At 39.3% G+C, this 18,670-nt stretch overlaps 2 protein-coding genes across 5 annotated transcripts in view; one reads left to right on the plus strand and one right to left on the minus strand.

Moving 5' to 3' along the window:
- MED12L (mediator complex subunit 12L) overlaps nucleotides 1–18,670 on the plus strand; it is a 317,830-nt gene that overhangs the window by 153,607 nt on the left and 145,553 nt on the right. The gene's annotated exons all lie outside the window — the stretch shown is intronic.
- Nucleotides 1–18,670, minus strand: part of P2RY14 (purinergic receptor P2Y14) — a 53,103-nt gene that overhangs the window by 34,258 nt on the left and 175 nt on the right. The window contains exon 1 of one of the 3 annotated variants that reach the window (XM_044251617.1): nucleotides 18,569–18,640. The exons of the other annotated variants lie outside the window; for them this stretch is intronic. The gene's annotated coding sequence lies outside the window, so the exon portion shown is untranslated. Of the gene's footprint in view, nucleotides 1–18,568; nucleotides 18,641–18,670 lie in introns of those variants that run through there. 3 annotated transcript variants of the gene reach the window in all.

Genomic DNA, 18,670 nt, shown 5'->3' on the forward strand with positions numbered 1-18,670 from the left:
ACTATGGTTAAGGAATGCAGTTTGAAAACCGTATCATTTTAGAAGATATATTTATTGTAGAGTAAGCCCACCCATAAGTTGCAACTGTGGGTTTCCTAGATATTTTAGTGATTCAGAACCAGTGAATTGAGGCCAGGGCACTTGGTGATGTGCCATGAACATCGGGCTTTCCTTCAGAAGTAGGTTCTCCTTTTGACCTGTGATAAGGTTTTCTTATTACCCTTAAGATTTAAGGAAAAACTTTCTGACCTGAAGTATATCATTTCAGGAAATACTTTTTGAAGAGGTTTCATTTACCAAAGACCTCAGGCTTAGCCAAAACAGATTTGGTTATGGTGATCTTATAATTCATTATTTAAGTTGGGACCCTTTTGAGAGTGAAACTGTTAATTGTAATACATTGGGTCTGTGGGAGTGAACTAGGGCTGCCCTAGACAAACCAGTACATATGTTTATCCTAAGACAGTCATACTTCAGATAGACAGAATAGAATCAATCAATCAATTGATTAATTAATTTTTAATGTAGGCTTCACACCCAATGTGGAGTCCAGTGACGTGGGGCTTGAACTCACAACACTGCACTCAAGACCTGAGTACCTGGGTGGCTCAGTGGGTTAAGCCTCTGCCTTCAGCTCAGGTCATGATCCCCGGGTCCTAGGATTGAGCCCTGCATTGGGCTCTCTGCTCAGCAGGGAGCCTGCCCCCCCCCTCTCTCTGCCGGTCTCTCTGTGTCAAATAAATAACTAAAATCTTTAAAAAAAAAAAAAAAAAAAAAAGACCTGAGCTGAAATCAAGAGTCACTTAACCAACTAAGGCACTTTGGTACCCCTGGACAGAATAGAAATTTTGAATACCTAAAATCTTTGAAAGCCTGGGACTTACCTGAAATCTTAAAATGAGCCTCAAGACAAACAGGTTCTACCCTGTCCTTTGCAGAGGATGCTGCTGTGGGAGTGGATTGGCATCTGTTCTGAGCCAACTAATTGATCATTTTCTATGTATAAATACTCTGTGCTAGTCTTTAGGAGGATTCTTTCACCAACCACTGAAAAGAACACATTGTTTTTTCAAACAAAAGTTTAAAGAGTCTCGCCTTACAGTTTAGGCTCATTGCATTCTTTTTCGGCTCTGTTTTTTTCTCTAGTTCTGATTCCTTCCTGATTCTGACAGCATTAATCCATCCTGTTGTCTCCCTTCTGTAATCCCTATGTTTTAATTCCAAATTATTTGGAATCAAATCCCTTTTTTGTTGTGATAAACATTACAGATTTGTATATACTCTAGAAGGGGACCTTGGGGCATTTTCTATTTTTTGGCCAACTACAACATTTATCTAACTGCCAGGGATGTAGTGGATCCTCATTATATTGATGAGGGCTTATGGCTAGGGAGGTCGTTGGCAGGGTTGGGGTAGCAGAGTAGGAGTGTGCTTTAGTTGTAAAAAGAATGAGGGCCATTCAGATTTAATGGACATGGTGTTTGAACATGGAAAGAGGAGCCAAAAGGTCATCTTGCCTAAAATAAACTTATGTTCACCTCTTATTTACTTCTTCACTGACCTCTACAAATGCTTTTAAAACTAGCTTTTAATGACTGTTTACCTAAGTACAACTCATACTGGCTTTTGTTCCATGATGATCACTGTCACGCGTATGTAGGGGTTAGAACCTAATCCTAGAAACGTAATAAACTTCTTATTTGTGTAAATGACTGTAGATATTTTTCCATATGCACATTCCCATCTCTGTTGTGGTTGTATTCACATTAACTTATACTCAAAGCTAAGATATCTACAGCATACTCAACCTTGACCTTTATCCTGACAGCAACACATCCATGATGCTGGCTTTCTGCTATTCATCTTTGTCGTGACTGAGGTCTTTGAGGTGTTGGGAGTGTCTCGGCCCTTTCATTCTATGTTTCAGGTCAAGTTCCCTATATGTTGATAGGGATCTGCATGACCTTGGCTTTGATTCTTTTAGGGGGAGCATCTAGTGTCTTCAGAGCCATGTTTGTTTATGCATTTAATTCTGAAATGAGAGCGGTGGAATTTTCTAAACCATGTTACACTTTTTCTCATCCTCATTTGAAAATATTTGTGTATAATAAGAAAGAGTAAGGAGATATTTTGCATGTATGAATGTTGAAGATACAAAAAAAAGGCAGAGGTAGTAGTGATGATGGTAGGGTATTGGCAGCCACCCTTTTATACAAATAACAAAACTAGTTTCTAATCTACCTAATTGGATATAAGGAATTTGATAAATTCTTGCCAGATTGAATTAAAATGATAGTCAAGCCATAGCTTACCTAGAAATATGAGGTGGATGGGTTGGTGATAAGGAAGCCAAACAGAATGGCCACTGCCTGGTAGGCAGCTCAGTGGGGTATAATGGAGAAATGGCCGTTAGTTTTCTTACATCACTTCTGTTAGGGAGGTTGGTTGCTTATCCTTAGGTTAAAGCCTGAATGTCCACATAATTCCTTAAATTACTGGTTCTTAAAGTATCATTCCTGGGCCTGGATGGGCAGCATCAGCATTGTCTGGGAACTCACTAGAAATGGAAATTCACAGGAATGACCCCAGACTCCCACATCTTAAAACCCAGGGGTACATGTGTTAGAAGGCATGCTGAAGTTTGAGAATCATTAGTAAACCAACAATTTGTAGTAGCTGGAGGTTGTGAGGACCTTTCATAATTTGTTAAAAGCCAAAAGGTACGAACACATTTTATACAAGAGTGGGAGATTGGGAAGTCCCTGATTAAGTACTCTGATATGAAGTAAGGGTTTTAATTTTCAGAATATATCGTTCTAGAATTATTAGATTCTAAGTCCTACACCAGTGATTGTTTTGAGAATTTGATGATAATTTGTCTGCAGTAGCATGTGTAGCCTTGGTCTGTGGTTTCCCTTTAGTTTTCTTCATGGAAATGTCACAGCCTGAAATTTCCAGACGTCAGTTCTGGGCTCTGTGGTAAATGGCAGCATGGTCCTTGCAGCATCCTGATGCCTGCAGGCTTAGCTAGAGACTTGATGTGGTAGAGGTTCTGATAATCCCCCCACCCAGTCAGAAGGGTAGGAAGGGAATTCAGTGAAGACTAATTCTTCAAGTTGTTTGCTTTAAACAGCTTAATTAAAAAAATTATTAAGGCATACAGAGGCAAATTAGAAAATGCACAAAAGTGAAAAAAAGAAAGATCGTTGAAATTTATCCTTGAGTAACGAGTTATTTTGTTGTAAATGGTAAAATGAGAGGAAAAGAAGTGTCAGTTGGTGACTCTGACACAAGAAGGGAGTTTATGCCTCCTACTTCAGTGCTATGATAATAGTAGCAATACTAATAATACCTAATATTTATTGAGTTTTTATGACATACCAGATATTTTTCTAAATTCCTTATTTATGTTAGCTCATTAAAAGCTGGTAAGTAGTGTGTGAAGTAAGTTCTGTTAATGTTCCCTGATAAGACAAGGACAGTGAGGCACAGAGTGGTTAAGCATTGTGCCCAAGGTCACACAGCTGGTAAAGATTTAAGTTGCAGCAGGGTGATGCCATAGTTTTAGTCTTAAACATGTCCCTTCTGGTCATCAGGCTAATCAGAAAACATTGCTGTGACTACTACTGGGTAGTGGGGTTTGAGAGAAGACCCAGGCATAAAGGCTTTAGGTTGACGGATGAGGAGTTGGGCATTTTTGCTGGGTCAAGTGGGCACAGAGATGGATCAGGAGCTCCAGAGTGTGTATAGGTCCTAGGCTTTTAGGACAACCCCATAACCTTTTAGCAGATTTGGATGGCTAATTATCAGCTTCACCTGGAAATCCCTCCCATTCCATTGTCATCAACATGTGGAGCTGTTGAAAGAATGCCTGCGGATTGGAACCAACCCAGCTTGCCTTGAAATGATGGGCATCTGTTTAAACAGTACATTCTCTTGCGGTGCTCGGGTGGCTCAGTCAGTTGAGTGTCTGACTCTTGATTGCAGCTCAGGTCATGATCTCAGGGTGGTCAGATCGAGCCTTGCACTGGGCTCCTCGCTCTGCTTGAGTTTCTCTCCCTCAGTGCCCCTCGTGCCACCACCCTTTCTCTCTCAAATAATCTTTTTTTTTTTTTTTTTTAAAATAAACATTACATTCTCTGTGAACATTCACAAAGAGCTTGAACCTTCACAATTTGCTATAGTGAGGGCCAACAGCATCATCGGTCACTGAGCCTTTAAATAATACTTGTTTGTAAAGTTGCCTTGTACTTTGATCTTGAGTTTACTGCCAGTTTGGGTCATGTTGACTTTTCAAAATGTCATAAACTTTGCATGTTTTATCATTTATTTAATTTTCCTTAAAATTATTTCCCAGAACACTAAGTGGAAATTTTATTTTTTTGATGTCATTTGAAAGAGAGAATCCATGAGTGAGTTGATTTAATACATGCAGTGAATAAGGACTCAAGTCTAAGAAATAATTTAGAGGCCAAGATTGTGAACTAGAGTATGAATTCTTGGATTCAAATCTGGCCTCCCCCACTTACAAGCTGAGTCTGGCTAGAATACTCTATCTGATTTATTAAATGAGAATAAATCTCTGTATCCCATTGGATTATTGTAAGAATTCAGTGAGGTATAATACTCTCAAAGCCTAATCTGTGGGAAACAATAAATGTTAATAATTATTAGATACTAGAAAGGCAGGTAACGATGGACAGAAGTTGAGATCTCTTGCCACTGCTCCCAAACCCGACCCACTCCAATATATCTAGGTGACTCCCTGTGTTGGTTTTTTAAAACTCTACCTTTTTCTTTGGTATAGTTGCACACCATCCTACTGAAGGAAAGAATCATGTAACCATTTCCTGATTGATGGATGTTAGGATTATTTCATATTTTCCTCATGATTATAAATATCTCATACCTTATTTCCTTGCTCCCTCCTTCTTTCCCCTCAAAACTTTGAAGGTTTTGTTTTGAGGTTTGTCTTCAGTTCCACTACTATAATTGTTTCCATTATTTTGCTAACATTTGTTTGGTGGGGTATCAGGGAGGGTTTGGGCTCACTTGGTGGAAAATTAAATAATCATTGTGCACACTGTCCTATGTTTTAAAGAACTGAACACTTCATGAGGGTAGGAGGGTTGTGTTTTTTAGAGAAGAAAGAAGAAGCTGTCCAAGCACTCTTACTGAAAACTTCTTATGGCCAGTATCTCAGAAATTCAAACCAAAATTCATTAGTTGGTATGTAATTGTATAAAGTGCTCATAACCCAGTATCGAGAGTTTTCTCATTTATATTCAGTGGAATGCCTTTTCTCTGAAATTGTTCCTGCTCAAATTGTTGTTTATGTTTTTAAAAAAACTTTTCCATTCATAATCACTGCTGGGAAGCAGGAGTCTCTTACATGGCCTTCTCCATACCCCTCTCCCCATACCACTCCCCCCATACCACTCCCATGATCTCTTCTCCAGCTAAGTGCAAGAGAGACCTCTGAGAACACAAGTTGTGTGTTGGTGCTCCTTTGCTCAAACTACCCAAGGAAGTGGGGTGAGAATGTTTCCCACCATAGTAAAATCCAGGCTTTGATCATAGCCTGAATGGGCCTCTTTTGTCTGGCTGACACCTGCCTTGCCCCTGTTCCTTGACTGTACCTCCTGGCTTCCCTGCCTCCTCCTGTTGGAGCTGCATTGATCTTGCTGTTGCTGGTCTTCCTCCAACATGTCAACCCATCTTGTAGTCTTTGCATATGCTTTTCGTCCCTCTTTGTCTTCCTCATTTCATTCAGGTCTGTGTTCTGATTTCTTATCATCATAGTGATCACTCCTGATTGCCCCATTAATTCGGCATTCTACATTATGGCCAGCCCCTGTTCTTCTCAGTGGTCCTTTACTGGAAGATACCTTTGCTTTGTTATTTGTTTAGTGTATGTCTTTCCCCAGGATTATGAGCCCCTGAAGTTAGGCTCTTTGTCTCATTCAGTGCTGTGTCTGCAGCGGCTGGACTTGTGCCTGGCACAAGGGAGCTACTCAATAAATATTTGTTAAACTAAGGAAGGAAGGACTAGAGGGAGGGAAGATGCTTGTAGAATATAATGTATGATGGTCTGTTTTGAGACTTTAATCTGAATATTGATCACAGAAACCAAGAGTTAGTCTAACTTTGTAAAGAATTCAGAGAAACTCTCACTCAGCTCATTTTCAGAGCACTGAGGTGTGGTTTGTGAGAATTTTTCAAAAATCCAAATGTACCATGGATTGATTTCTTATCGTGATCATCACTATTTTCTATTTTTAAATTGCATTTCTGTTTTATATCTTTTATCATGAAAACACTTCTGAATCTTCTTTGTCACCTCAGATGCCTGCTTGCAGATGATTTCCTTCTGTCCCGAATCCTCCTTCAAATCAGTGATGGGAGTTGTACCGTATTCCCAGGATTCCCCCTCCTGAGGAAAGTAGGAAGTGTACGGCTGGCTCATCATAAGAACATCACTCTGTATGAGGACGAATGTGGCCAGTAGTTTCAAACCTCTTCCTGGCTGGCTCCTGGGTGGGGCTCAAGAGCTTTCCAGGGGCAGTGTTTTAGGGGGGCAGATGGGGTAGGCTCCCCTCAGCCTCATTAAGACCATTTCTGCTTCTGTGTTGGATGTATTAGTGTTCCCTCAAAGATTTTGTTTGACTAGAAGTTCCTTCTGACAAGTAACAGTCATAACAATTCTGATCTGGAGGGGTCTCTGACCTTTCCAGAGGATTATGGGAGGGGTTGGAACAAGGCCTCCTGTCCCTGAGAATTGAGTCACAGGCAAAGGCAAAAGCATCTGTCCTGGATGAGTCTGACTGGTTCTGGTCCAAGGGGACATTTGATGGTCTGTGCCTTGAACTTCATTACAGGAGTTCTAGAGCCCCTGGCATGGGTTTTACTTGGCAGCATACACAGGTGCCTTTGGCTTTGATGCCGTCTTATGTTGCTCTCTTTCAGTTCCTTCTTTCTCCTTAGTGCTTCTGTTTGTGGTAAAACACAGCTGTGGACTTCATGCTAATGGCAGCTACTGGAACAGTGAGTTTGGGGTAGCCTCATCTGATTTCTGTTAAATAATTAGATTTCTTTTCATGGTCTCAGTTTTTGAGGCACGCAGAGGCCTCTGTTAAAATGAGAACATGAACTTATCAAAGTTAAAATGCAAACAAATTTGTGAATGTGTCTGGAAATCACAAACAGAAGTAACTTTTAGGCTCATATTCACATTAGCAGCCCAAATGGAAAGCAGTGTGTTGTTGAGTGAATGAACTTAATACTAAACACGGCTTGCCTACTAGACTTTAGACATTATTAAAATCATATTTGCAAAATACAGTTGTATAATAGTAGAGTCCTTTTTGAGAGGTTATATTTTTTGACTTTCACATTATCTTAGCTGTAGGAGATGGGGTGGGGTAGGGTGCTGCATGTTATTTTCTTGGACTATTCTGTTAATGTTCTAACACCTTGAAGATGTTAAAAAATGAAGGGAGTGCCTGAGTAAGTGATATGAACAAGTAAGTATAAAGGAGCTCCAGCCCTAGGAGAAAAGCTTTGGGACTTGGTGGCTTAGCACCAGAAAAATAAAGCATGTAGGGGCACCTGGGTGGCTCAGTGGTTTAAGCCTCTGCCTTCGGCTCGGGTCATGATCTCAGGGTCCTGGGATCGAGCCCCACATCGGGCTCTCTGCTCAGCGGGGAGCCTGCTTCCCCCTCTCTCTCTGCCTGCCTCTCTGACTACTTGTGATCTCTCTCTATCAAATTAAAAAAAAAAAATCTAAAAGAAAGAAAGAAAGAAAGAAAGCATGTATGCCGGGGGAATTGGCTGCTCGTTAAGAAGAAAGTCAAGAGTGAGAAGGAATTCTATAGACATTCTGTGAAAGAAAAGCTCTCTCCTCCGAGAGACGAAGTGGTGTATGCTCAGTCGTCATGTGCCTTAGGATTCTGTAACTTCTGTAAACTTCCTTCTGACTCGAAGTCAGTGCAGTCTCTCACGTGGTGCTCACAGTGTGATTTAAAATGGATTTTAGGGAAAGTTAAGATTTACTTCATAGCTAGCATTAGTGAATTATATCAGTGCTGTAAAGTACTAGAGAGCTCATCTAGTTAAATATGGTATGGACAGTTCATTCTAGAGTGTATTTTTTGAGCGTTAGAGTTTCTTACATTCTTTAAATGAAAAGTCTATTTTGGCTGTTATTGGAGCCGTTAAGTAAACACTTCATGGAATATATGGCTTAAGATAATATTCCTTACTGGGAAGGTGTTTTTGTTTTTTTGGGTTTTTTGTTTGTGTTCTTGCTGCTTTTATTGTTTCTGACCTTCAGCTGTGGAAAGGAGTCTACATTTAGGAAGGCATAGAAGTAATGGAGTGCTATTAAGGGAATGGCGGTAATTGAAATACTTGATGAGAAAGGGAATTTAAATGCATAACTTCACCACATGCAAGTAGCTAGACACGAAAACTCCTTTTCTGTTCAAAAAGAAACAATACCAGGTTTACGTGGTACTTTCCTTTCTTTCGTTTCACCCCAAATTCTAAGCAACTATTGTTGATAGTTTTCTTTTTTTCCCATTTATTTTAAAGATTTTATTTATTGATTTTAGAGAGAGACATCTTCCCACAGAGCAGGGAGTCCAGCGAGGGGCTGGATCCCAGGACTCTGGGATCATGAGCTGAGCCAAACGAAGGCAGACGCCCAATAACCAAGCAGCCCATGCGCTCCTGCTGATAGTTCTCTAAGCAATGTTAGCTTGGGAACCTTGGACCGTCATTAAAAATAGAGGACGTGCAAGTTATAAATAAATGCCTAGGCTCTTGTGTACATGCAAAGAGTTTTCCTGTGCCAGTTCCTCAGTTGTAGTGTGGAAACTTCAGCACCAAGGCGGGTGATAAGAAATGAGACTTGCTGAGCAGCAAGCATGTTTGCACTTGATATTACCAAGGAAGCAGCTGCCGCAGTACAGCTCTTCAAAGTGGTCTCTTCGTATCTTAGCAGGTAGGGTCTTGTATTGGCCGCATTGCTAAGTACTGATAAAATGCTCTGTGGTCCTTGTTAATCTGTTAACTTCTCCAAGCCCTAATACATGGAAAAGAACTCTTCTTAATCTTGTGTTTTCTTTTTAAAGTCTTAAGCAGTAGCTTGAAATGCTTTATTTTAAGATGCATTAGGTAACAGCCTTTATCTGAAGAGCAGGAATTATTCTCTTTGTTTTGAGTTGACATGTTTTCTAGAAGAGATATTAGTAAAACATTTCTAAAAGTCATCTGAATCCTACAAAATAATGTATGTGTTTTAGGCTATAGAAAATATGTCTTCTGAGAGTAATATTTTTGACATTTATTATTCCTTGTAAAGTCAGTTTTCAACAGGGCTGCTAGGAATCATTTGACTGATTTTATGGAGCCCAGTTCATTAAAAAGAGTTCAGTCTATAGTAATGACATTGTAATTGTTCTAATGTATATTCATAGAGGGAGAAAATACCGTAAGTAAACTGTTCTCTGTTTTCCATGCTGGATTAAACTGCTGTTCATAAAGAAATGGAAACTTTGGATTATTCCTGCTAGTCAAAAGCTTATCATAAGGCAAGGCCAGAACATTTGGATATTCTGTTTTGCTCTATTGGGTCACAATTCCTGTTAGTAGGTTTTTTTTATCCAGGATGTCCCTGAGACTGAGCATAGGCCTTTATAACAGGCTTTCAAAATACATTTCTCTCAACCTCTGTGGGTATTTGTAAATGAGTCAGCAATGCTTTTAGGTCACTTCCACTTTACAGAGCTCTATTACCAGATGAAATAAGGAATCAAAGGAGCAATTCAAGATGGATTATATATCTGATTGTAAAACTGAAACCCCAACTTCTAGAGGAAAACAGAATATGCTCACAACCTTGGATAGGCAGTAATTTATTAGGATACAGAATACACTAACCATAAAATAGAAAGTTAATAAGTTGTACCTTATCAAAATTTTAGACTTCCATCTTTCATTAGATACCATTAAGAAAATGAAAGGTAAGCCATAGATGGGGAGGACAAATTCACAATACATATCTATGTTAAAGGACTCAGAGTATTTAAATAATTTTCATAACTTATTTAAAAAAGGGCCAAAAGACTTGAAGCAGTTCACAAAAGAAGATACTTGACCAGGCAACGTGTGAAAAGATGTTCAACGTCGTGAGTCATCAGGGAAGTGTAAATTGAAATGATGAGGTAATACTTCACACCCATTAAAATGGCAAAAAACAACAACAACAACCACAAAAACCCACCCCCCAAAGCCCCCACAACAACAGAAAACCACAGATACCAAGAAAACTGATAATACTAACGGTTTACAAGGAAATGGAACAATTAGTACTTCCATAATTTTTAGTTGGAGTGGAAAGTAAAAAGTCTGCTTTAGAAAGCAGTTTGGTAACTTGTAATCAAGTTAACATTCAGCTAATGAGGTAGTAATTTAATTCCTTACCTGTTTAGCTAAGAGAAATGAAAGCATATGTCCCTAAAAAGAATGTTCACAGCAACTTTATTCATAACAGGCAAAAACTAGGAATGAGCCAAATGTCCATCAGAGGATTAAAATGGATAAAGAAATTGTGTTATACTTGTAGAATACCGTTTAGTGATCAAGATGAGTGATATGTGCCAACAGTATGATCTCAATAATCTCAAAATGTGAAACTAAGCAAAAGAAGTCAGATACAAAAGGGGTGTGTAATGTGTGATTCTATATAAATATAATTCTACTACAGGTAAAACTAAGTTCTAGTGGCAGAAATGGGGCAAGTGGACACCTGTGAGTGGAAAGGAGAGTGTAAGGGAACTTTTGTGATGGAAATATAGTAATTGGGGTGGGTGTTTACTTGGTGTCAAAACCCACTGAATTTACATTTCAGATCTGCTTTTCATTTTTTCCTATGTAGATTACACTCAAACCTAAATTAAGTGGGAAAAAAAAATCAAAGGTGTGAAACTTGCACTTAGAGCAGTAAGGCTGTTAAATGCATGTTGTAAACTGTGGGTACATGGTGTAGAATATTGGAAAGATGGCAGGGAGTGTGTACCACAAGAGCTCTCAGAAAAAAGTTCAACAGGAAAGGCTGTGTGGGCAAGAGATGGTTTATGTTATGTTTTGAAGATGGAAATTGATAAATGTAGAGATTGGTCATCGGAGGAAAATAATTCCAAATAGATCAAGATCTCTCCGGTCAAGGGATCAAGGCAAGAATAAAGGAAGACATAATTAAGGGTCAGTAAACATAGTAATTGAAGTTGTTTCCGTACTCATTATATCCCTTCCCACCCCTCAATTGGTGTGTCAGTTTCCTTTTTTAAGATGAGGCCTAATTTTGTTTCTTCAGTCCACCGGATGCTTCAGTACACAGTGCTCTTTCCTTTTTGTGAGCTCCTATTTTAACTCCACAGTGCAGCACATCATTTTTCCCAGATTATAGCCTACATGCTAAGTGGGTATCTTCTCAGGAATTACCTCCTGAGGGAAGGTAGCTTTTCTTCCACTGCCCCAAGTGAAATGCTGAATCGATAGTCCAATGCCGGTTAGGGTTCTTTGGATGGAGGTTTGATAGCTGTGCGGCAGAGAACATGGGCTGGAATGTAGATTTGCTACATTATGTGTGTGTTGTAGGTTTTTATGTATATGAGTGGCTCTAGGTTTTGATTGTTGACTATATATCAGGTAGTATAACAGCCACAGTAGTGCTTCTTAGGTAGGTATTTTAACAGATAAGTAAAACTGAGCAAACAGAGTTTAAGTGGCAAGCTAGACTCTGAATATGTCCCTTTGGCTTCTACTGTCTTAGTAGTCATCAAACCAGTGTACTGTGTTACTGAGAAATAAGATATGATAGTGAAGATATCAATAAACATTGATTGTACTCTGATGTCATGACAGTCATTGCTTGGGTACTTTATGCATATGAATTAATTTAATTTCCATGATCAGTTAGGAAACTGAGTCATAGAGGCATTGAATAACTTTATCAAGGTGATATCAGAGTAAGTGGTGTGGAGTTAAGATTTGAAACCATAGTTTCAATATGTTGAATATTATATATATATATATATATATAAATAAATAAAATTAGTTGGATTCCAGAATGCTGCTCTTTGCTCTTTCCTATTGTGCTCCATTCCTTGGCTTTGTGGGTTTGAGGACTAGCTGTCTCCCTTAGTGAAAGCACAGCATACATCTTTTCTTAGGCAGGAGTGGACTTGGAAGTCCTTAGGAGTGGACTTAGATAATAACTAGTGAAGCAGAATGTTGTTTCCATGGTATAGTTCGTTAAGATCCTCCTTACCACTGTCCATCCACTGAACATTTGTTGACAAACTTCACTGTTTTATGTCCTTGCTAGGCTAAGACAGACTCCATTCTTTTGAAGGCTTAAGAATGTAGGTGTCATGCTTGGTTTCCAGCCGAGTCTGGAGTTGAGATCAAAACAGACCCTCCAGAATGACCTTTCATTGTAGCTTCTGTGTGTGGATTTCAGGCTTCTCTCCTTCCAGGATTATAAGAGGGTTTACAAGGACCTGGTGGGAAAGTCTGTGCTGTATGCTGGCATCCCTAACTCCAAGACCATTGCCTGCAACAGTGACTCAAGGGAAACACTGATGTGCAAAGGTACCCTGCAAGACCTGTTGTTCTAGGGAACTTTCCCTTGTGGCCAATCCAATGACTCAAGCATCTGTACCTAAGTCTGCAAATATATCAGCTGGGTAAATGAAACCATGAGGAAGCATCATCACTGATCTCTGCATACCTCCCATCTCTCCATCCATATGCCCTGAACAAGAAATTCACAGAAATAAGGACATGATGAACTGTAGTCATATTTGACTTTACCTTTACTCAAAGACATATCAAAATCTCAACAATGCGCCATGTGTGTAAACCAATGAAACTAGCAAAGACCTAAAATCAACCATGGAACACAAAAACCTCAGTGCTGGTAAAGATGTAGTGAGACCATCACTCTCAACTAGTAAAACTGTAAATTATGCAGTTTTAAAAAAAGAGATTATTTATTTGAGAGAGAGAGAGAGATAGGAAGAGTTGCAGACTCCCCTTCTAGAGTGGAACTTGATGGAGGGCTTGATCCCATGACCCCGAGATCATGACCTGAGCTGAAATAAACAGTTGGATGTTTAACCGACAAAGCTACCCATGCACCCCATGTGCAGTTTTTATGATAGGGCAGTTTGGTTAGGTGAATTGAGACCCTTATTTACCACTATTGATCCTGTGGTTCTAGTTTAGGAAGATACTACTAAGAACAAACAAAAACCCAAAGTGCAGAGCTAGGTTTGAATTCATCAGAACATTATTTATCACAGAAAAAACAATGGAAACATTGAATGTGTCTCCCAAATTAGTGGATTATTTAGGTAAATAAAGGCTTGCTTGGGACAAGGATATTAGGGAGCTGTTAAGGACAATAACTTTGCAGAATTTTTAGTGTTATGCAAGAATGTTTATGTTATATGATGAACGTGAAAAAAGAAAGAGACAAACATATGCATGGGGCTCTACCCGTGTAAAATGAAATTTTCACAGAATAAAATCTGAAAAGACACGTAAGAATCTAGGTCTGGGTTTCTTATTTTGTTTTGTTTTTACTCACATGGCTTCCCAAGTGTTTAAAAATTCTCATACTACTTGAAATAAATGAAGAGACTGGACATTACTGGCAATATGCTAATGTTATGGTTTTTGAAGAAAAATTAGCAGACCCATACTCAGAAAAATAAAAGAGTCTTGCCACAACCCCAAAAGAGTAGGCAGTAAGGGTGCATTAAGTATTTTAACCTAAAATGATGTTATAAGGGAGAGCTCCTTCTCTGAAAATAATTCTTTGTTTCCCTTTTTTGTTGTTCACCAAACTACCTGTCTCAGTGGCATGGTGAAGGGGCCTGCTGTTGTGTTTTGACTCTTCATAGATTCAGTGAAAACAAGACAGCTAATCTTAAAATTTAAGTTTTTTTTTTTAATCTCAGGATGTATCCTCTCTCTTCCTTTTTTCACTTCTATAAAAATGGTGGCTGCAAAGATGTTTGGAGTAGGGAAAGAGGCAGTGAGGTCCTTGTGCAGAAACATAGGTAGGCAGTATCAGGGGCAGGAAAGAGAGAATATTAATTATGGCCAACTCCTGGGATTTTTAACTGAATTTTGCATCGTTTTCCATATCCTTTTTTTTTTTTTTTTAATTTTTATCATCAGTACACGTAGAACTATCAGTCAGCTTCTAACAAGATTAGGTCAGGGATTCAGATCAAGTTCATAAATGTTGTTTGGCTTCTGATAAGATTAGCTCCCTTTCAAATCTCTATAAAGAATATAGATATAAAAAAATCTAGTACATTAAGATATGCCCAGAGATTGTTGCCATAACTGAGTAAGTATCATTTCTTTGGTGAAAGAATTGATGTTGTCAAGGCTTGTCTTTGTGCCTGTTAGAATGTAAGCCTCATGAGGTCAGGGAGTCTGCTGCCTGTGAAGTTACCCCTACCATCTAGAATCATGGAGCGGGGCACATGATGTGGAATCAGTGTTTGCTAAATGAATGGATGACTGAAATTTTTCTAGAATGAAAAGATTTCATTTACCCTCTGTAGCAGAATGGAAGCATTCCTTAGATGAACTCACCTATCAGCCATTGACCTTAGGGCTGAACTCACTGGAAAGATCCTGTAAGCAGTGAGTGAGTCCTGCTTTCCGGCCAGATATCTCTCCCACAGTAAAAGAAAACTTAACATGTTGCAAGTCGGCTTGGTGTGAATTGTCGCTATAGTCCAGGGATGAGATAAAAATCAGTGTGTGTCATCCTAGAAAACTAAGACTCAAATTCTTTGTCCTGGTGACCACACCAAAGTGCGCAATCTCCTGTGGGTCAAGCTGAGCAGCCAAATAGCTGATCTTTTTCTCTTTGAGAGTTTGACTTTAATGACAGATGTATGTAATCCAGTAGAAGCCATCATCCCTCTGTGATTATTTTCTCATCTGAGAGATGAAGGGTGAGAACATGGCCCTCAATGCTTTTCAGAAACAGCAACAGCAGGTGGAAGACTTCTGAGTTGAATAAAAAAACCCCAGCTATATAAGTTATGCTGTGTGAAGGCAAAGGATTTCAAAGGAATCAAAAATTGATCAGATCCAATAGCATATGACCATTTTACTTTGCCTTTAAAAGGACAGTGGAGTGGGAAGCTTTGTGGCAAACTTGGTTTTTCTGGGAATTAAGGTAGCTGAATTATTACTATAAAGATAAGGCTAGTAAATAACCTACTAGGCTTGTCGTTTTCGATGGTGCTAGTTAGGGGAAGAAAAGTGACTGCAGATGAGCCAGAGTATTTAGCTAAAAGGTTTTTAAAGATATGATGGAGGAGACTTGATCCTGTACTCAGGAAGCTTGACTTTTTATGTAATGTTTTGGGTGATTTTTTGGGTAGAGATAGTATATCTCTACTGAAATTGATTTCTCTAGCCATGTCCTCTTGGCTTTCATGAGGCAATGCATTTTTCAGCATTCAGGGACACTCGTGGATTTAGTACTAGAATGTAGCAACAGAATAAAGCTAATTTGAAATCCCAAGTAGTAAATAGAGCCCGGCCAATGAATCCTCTTTGTAGTATTTAATCTTAAATGTAAGAATGACTGTGTAACTTACTGTCCAAAGCAAGACATTTCTGAAGTAGGAATATTTCTGAAGTAGGAATATTCTGAAGTAGGGGTATTATTTGTAGTTATGCCTGACCCTGTCCCAGGGTGTACGTGTCATTTTACCCAGTGGAATTCAAAGTTGAATGTGCAGCAAATCACCTAGAGGACTTGTTAAAACACAGACTGCCAAGCTCCACTCCCAAAGTTTCATACTTCAGTAGTTCTGGGGTCAAAGATTTGCATGTTTAACAAGTTTACTGGTGATGTTGATGAATCTTGTCTGGGGGGACTACACTTTATGAACCACTGCTCTACCTAAAAAGGCTTGGCACTCTTATGCCAGTGATGTAATTTTCATTTGAAAGAGACTTTCCTTATTGTCCAATAGTCCTTTATTAGAGAGCCTTCTGCAAGTGAGGGTACCCGTAAGGAGGATGGCAGAATAAGCTTTTGTGGATTCAGCCTCTCCTCTCTGGCCTGGTGTGCTCTTGGTATTCCAGAGACCCTTCATGCTGGGAAGTTGAGAAAGCTCGCTTGATACCAGCCTAACTTTCAAGCAATGCTGAAATCAAATGAGATAAAGGTGACTTCTAGACTTCCATAGAGATGGAGGCTTAGGAAGCCTCAACACCTAAATTCACTCTAGAGGCAACAGTATTCCTTTGTCCAGCAGCTGACTCTAGAAAGCATCTTTGATCTAATGGGAAATATCTTGACCCTGCTCCCTCCATTTCTGTTCTCCCTTCGCTCGCTCGCTCGCTCCCTCCCTCCCTCCCTCCCTTCCTTCCTTTTTAAAATTTCTCTAGTCAAGAATAATGTCATGCCTAACTGTGTGGGGATAATACAGTGGTTTTGCTTGTTAAGCATTTATTCTTTATTTTGCCCCGTCATTAACTGGCCTAGATTGTACTCAGTGTTATTAGTAAGGTGAGTGTGAATGTGGGGTTCAGCTACAGATGCGTAATTCTCAAAGTGGGGACCTCCAGAGAAGCAGCATCAGCTGGGAATATTACATCAGGGACTGGGACTCAGGGAGCTTGGTGGCCTGACCTCTTAGAGGGTAGTTACTTAGTCCCTTGCTGCCTAGTGTATGCATTAGCTATTTTAAATTGGTCCATCTCTCCCTCCCCTCCCCCTCCAGTTCTCCTGACTTTGAGAGACTTTCTTTTTCTATTGCTGCCTCTTCCCAAGTTGTATTGTTTAAAGATGTCAGGCATAATTGTAATTTATGTTTCAAGCATAACTTGCCCCCTAATATATGTGTCTGATACTGGATGGAGCATTCTTACAGCCAGAATATTATAGATACTACCCTACAAATACATGATTGAAGATGAAAGTAGTTGAAGAGGATTTTAGGACCTGCTGATGGGTGATTTGGTGGAGGAGGGTGGAAAGGGAGGGAACAGGTGTGGCGTGGTAAGGTTGGATTGATTGGAACCCCGTGGCCTCAGGAGCTCCATGAATAGAGTACAAGCTCCTTCCACGTGCTCAGAGGGCTCAGGCTCTTGGTGAGATCAGCTGGGTGGCCTTGGTCAGGATAGTTACATCCTCTCTACCTGCTTCCTCAAGTGGCAGAAGGACAGTATAACATTTCAGCAAGCACTAATTCTTTCCCCACACCCTATCTACTTCCCTTTACTGGGTTTTCATGCTTGGACTATCTTGTGTCCCCTCATTTCTTCCTTATTGCACTATAATGGACATGCTAACTTGGAGTTTTTGTGTCTATTACCAGTTGTGGATGTGTGTGCATACTATTATATGTGTATTTATGCAGATTTTATGGAAGTATAAAATTTTTATGTTAAAAATCATAAAAATCTATTATTTTGGTATTTGAGGAGTACATTATGTATTTTTAAAAAATTATCAGTGGTTTTTTTTTTTAGCGCTAAAAACTTTGTTTCAAGTCTGTTTTAATAAGATGAATATGTAAACTACAACATGTGTGTGGGGAGTTTATTTTTTTACCAGTGTGAAAATTTTTTTTTTTTTTTTTTAAGAAGTGGGGAGGGGCAGAGGGAGAGGAGAAGAGAGAATCTTAAACAGGCTCCATGGAGTCTAATTCCGGGCTTGATCTTAAGATCCTGAGATCATGACTGGAGCTGAAATCAAGAGTTGGGTGCTTAGCTGGCTGTGCCCTACAGGTGTCTCTCCCCCACCCCCACTTAGTGTGACTGTTTTGATTCATTTCTCCATAGCATTAGGTGTGCTTTCTTAAAAATATATTTCTGGACTAGATGGATTGCGTGAGGTTGGTTGACTATGCTCACACTGTAGATCTGTGTTAATTCTCTTGTGTGTAACTTGAAATTCATAATATTTAGAGTATTTGAAATAATTTGGCTGATTAGTCATAGACCCTAATAAGTAGCACATTAACTCAAATTTTTGCTATGCATAAGAGAGATGTTTTTGCAGTTTATAATTATCTTTAAAGGCAAATAAATTATCTTCTTAGGTATTATGAGAGTTAATTTATCCCAATAACAACAAAGATCAAAGCTTTTACCTGTGTGTATGCGCGGGCACACATACACACACACACACAGGTAATAACTATATATCCAGTCATATATGCAATTGTAAACAAAAGCATTCACACTAACTTTTAAGCATTGTAATAATTGATTTTACAGTTTTTGGGGGGCAATTTCGATACACATGTAGAAGCTTTTACATTTGTCCCAGATAAACATCTTTTTGTCATTTTCTTTGACATCTCTTCTTCACAGATATATTGTAACAGTCACAACTGGAAATCTTAAGTAGTCATCAATGATAAAATTTCATATTTGGATCCTGGACTCAGTGTGAGCAAATAGAATCCCATAGCAACCAATTATCATTCTCAAACAAAAAATGACTTACTGGGAGTGGGGGTGATCCATTGTTGCCGGGCACTGTTGCTGCCCAGCTCACAGATCCTTTCTGCTCTTCTACGCCATTCACACATGCTCAAATGCTCTCACA

The sequence above is a fragment of the Neovison vison genome, chromosome 6 (genome assembly GCF_020171115.1).
Source record: "Neovison vison isolate M4711 chromosome 6, ASM_NN_V1, whole genome shotgun sequence".
NCBI lineage: Eukaryota > Metazoa > Chordata > Mammalia > Carnivora > Mustelidae > Neogale > Neogale vison.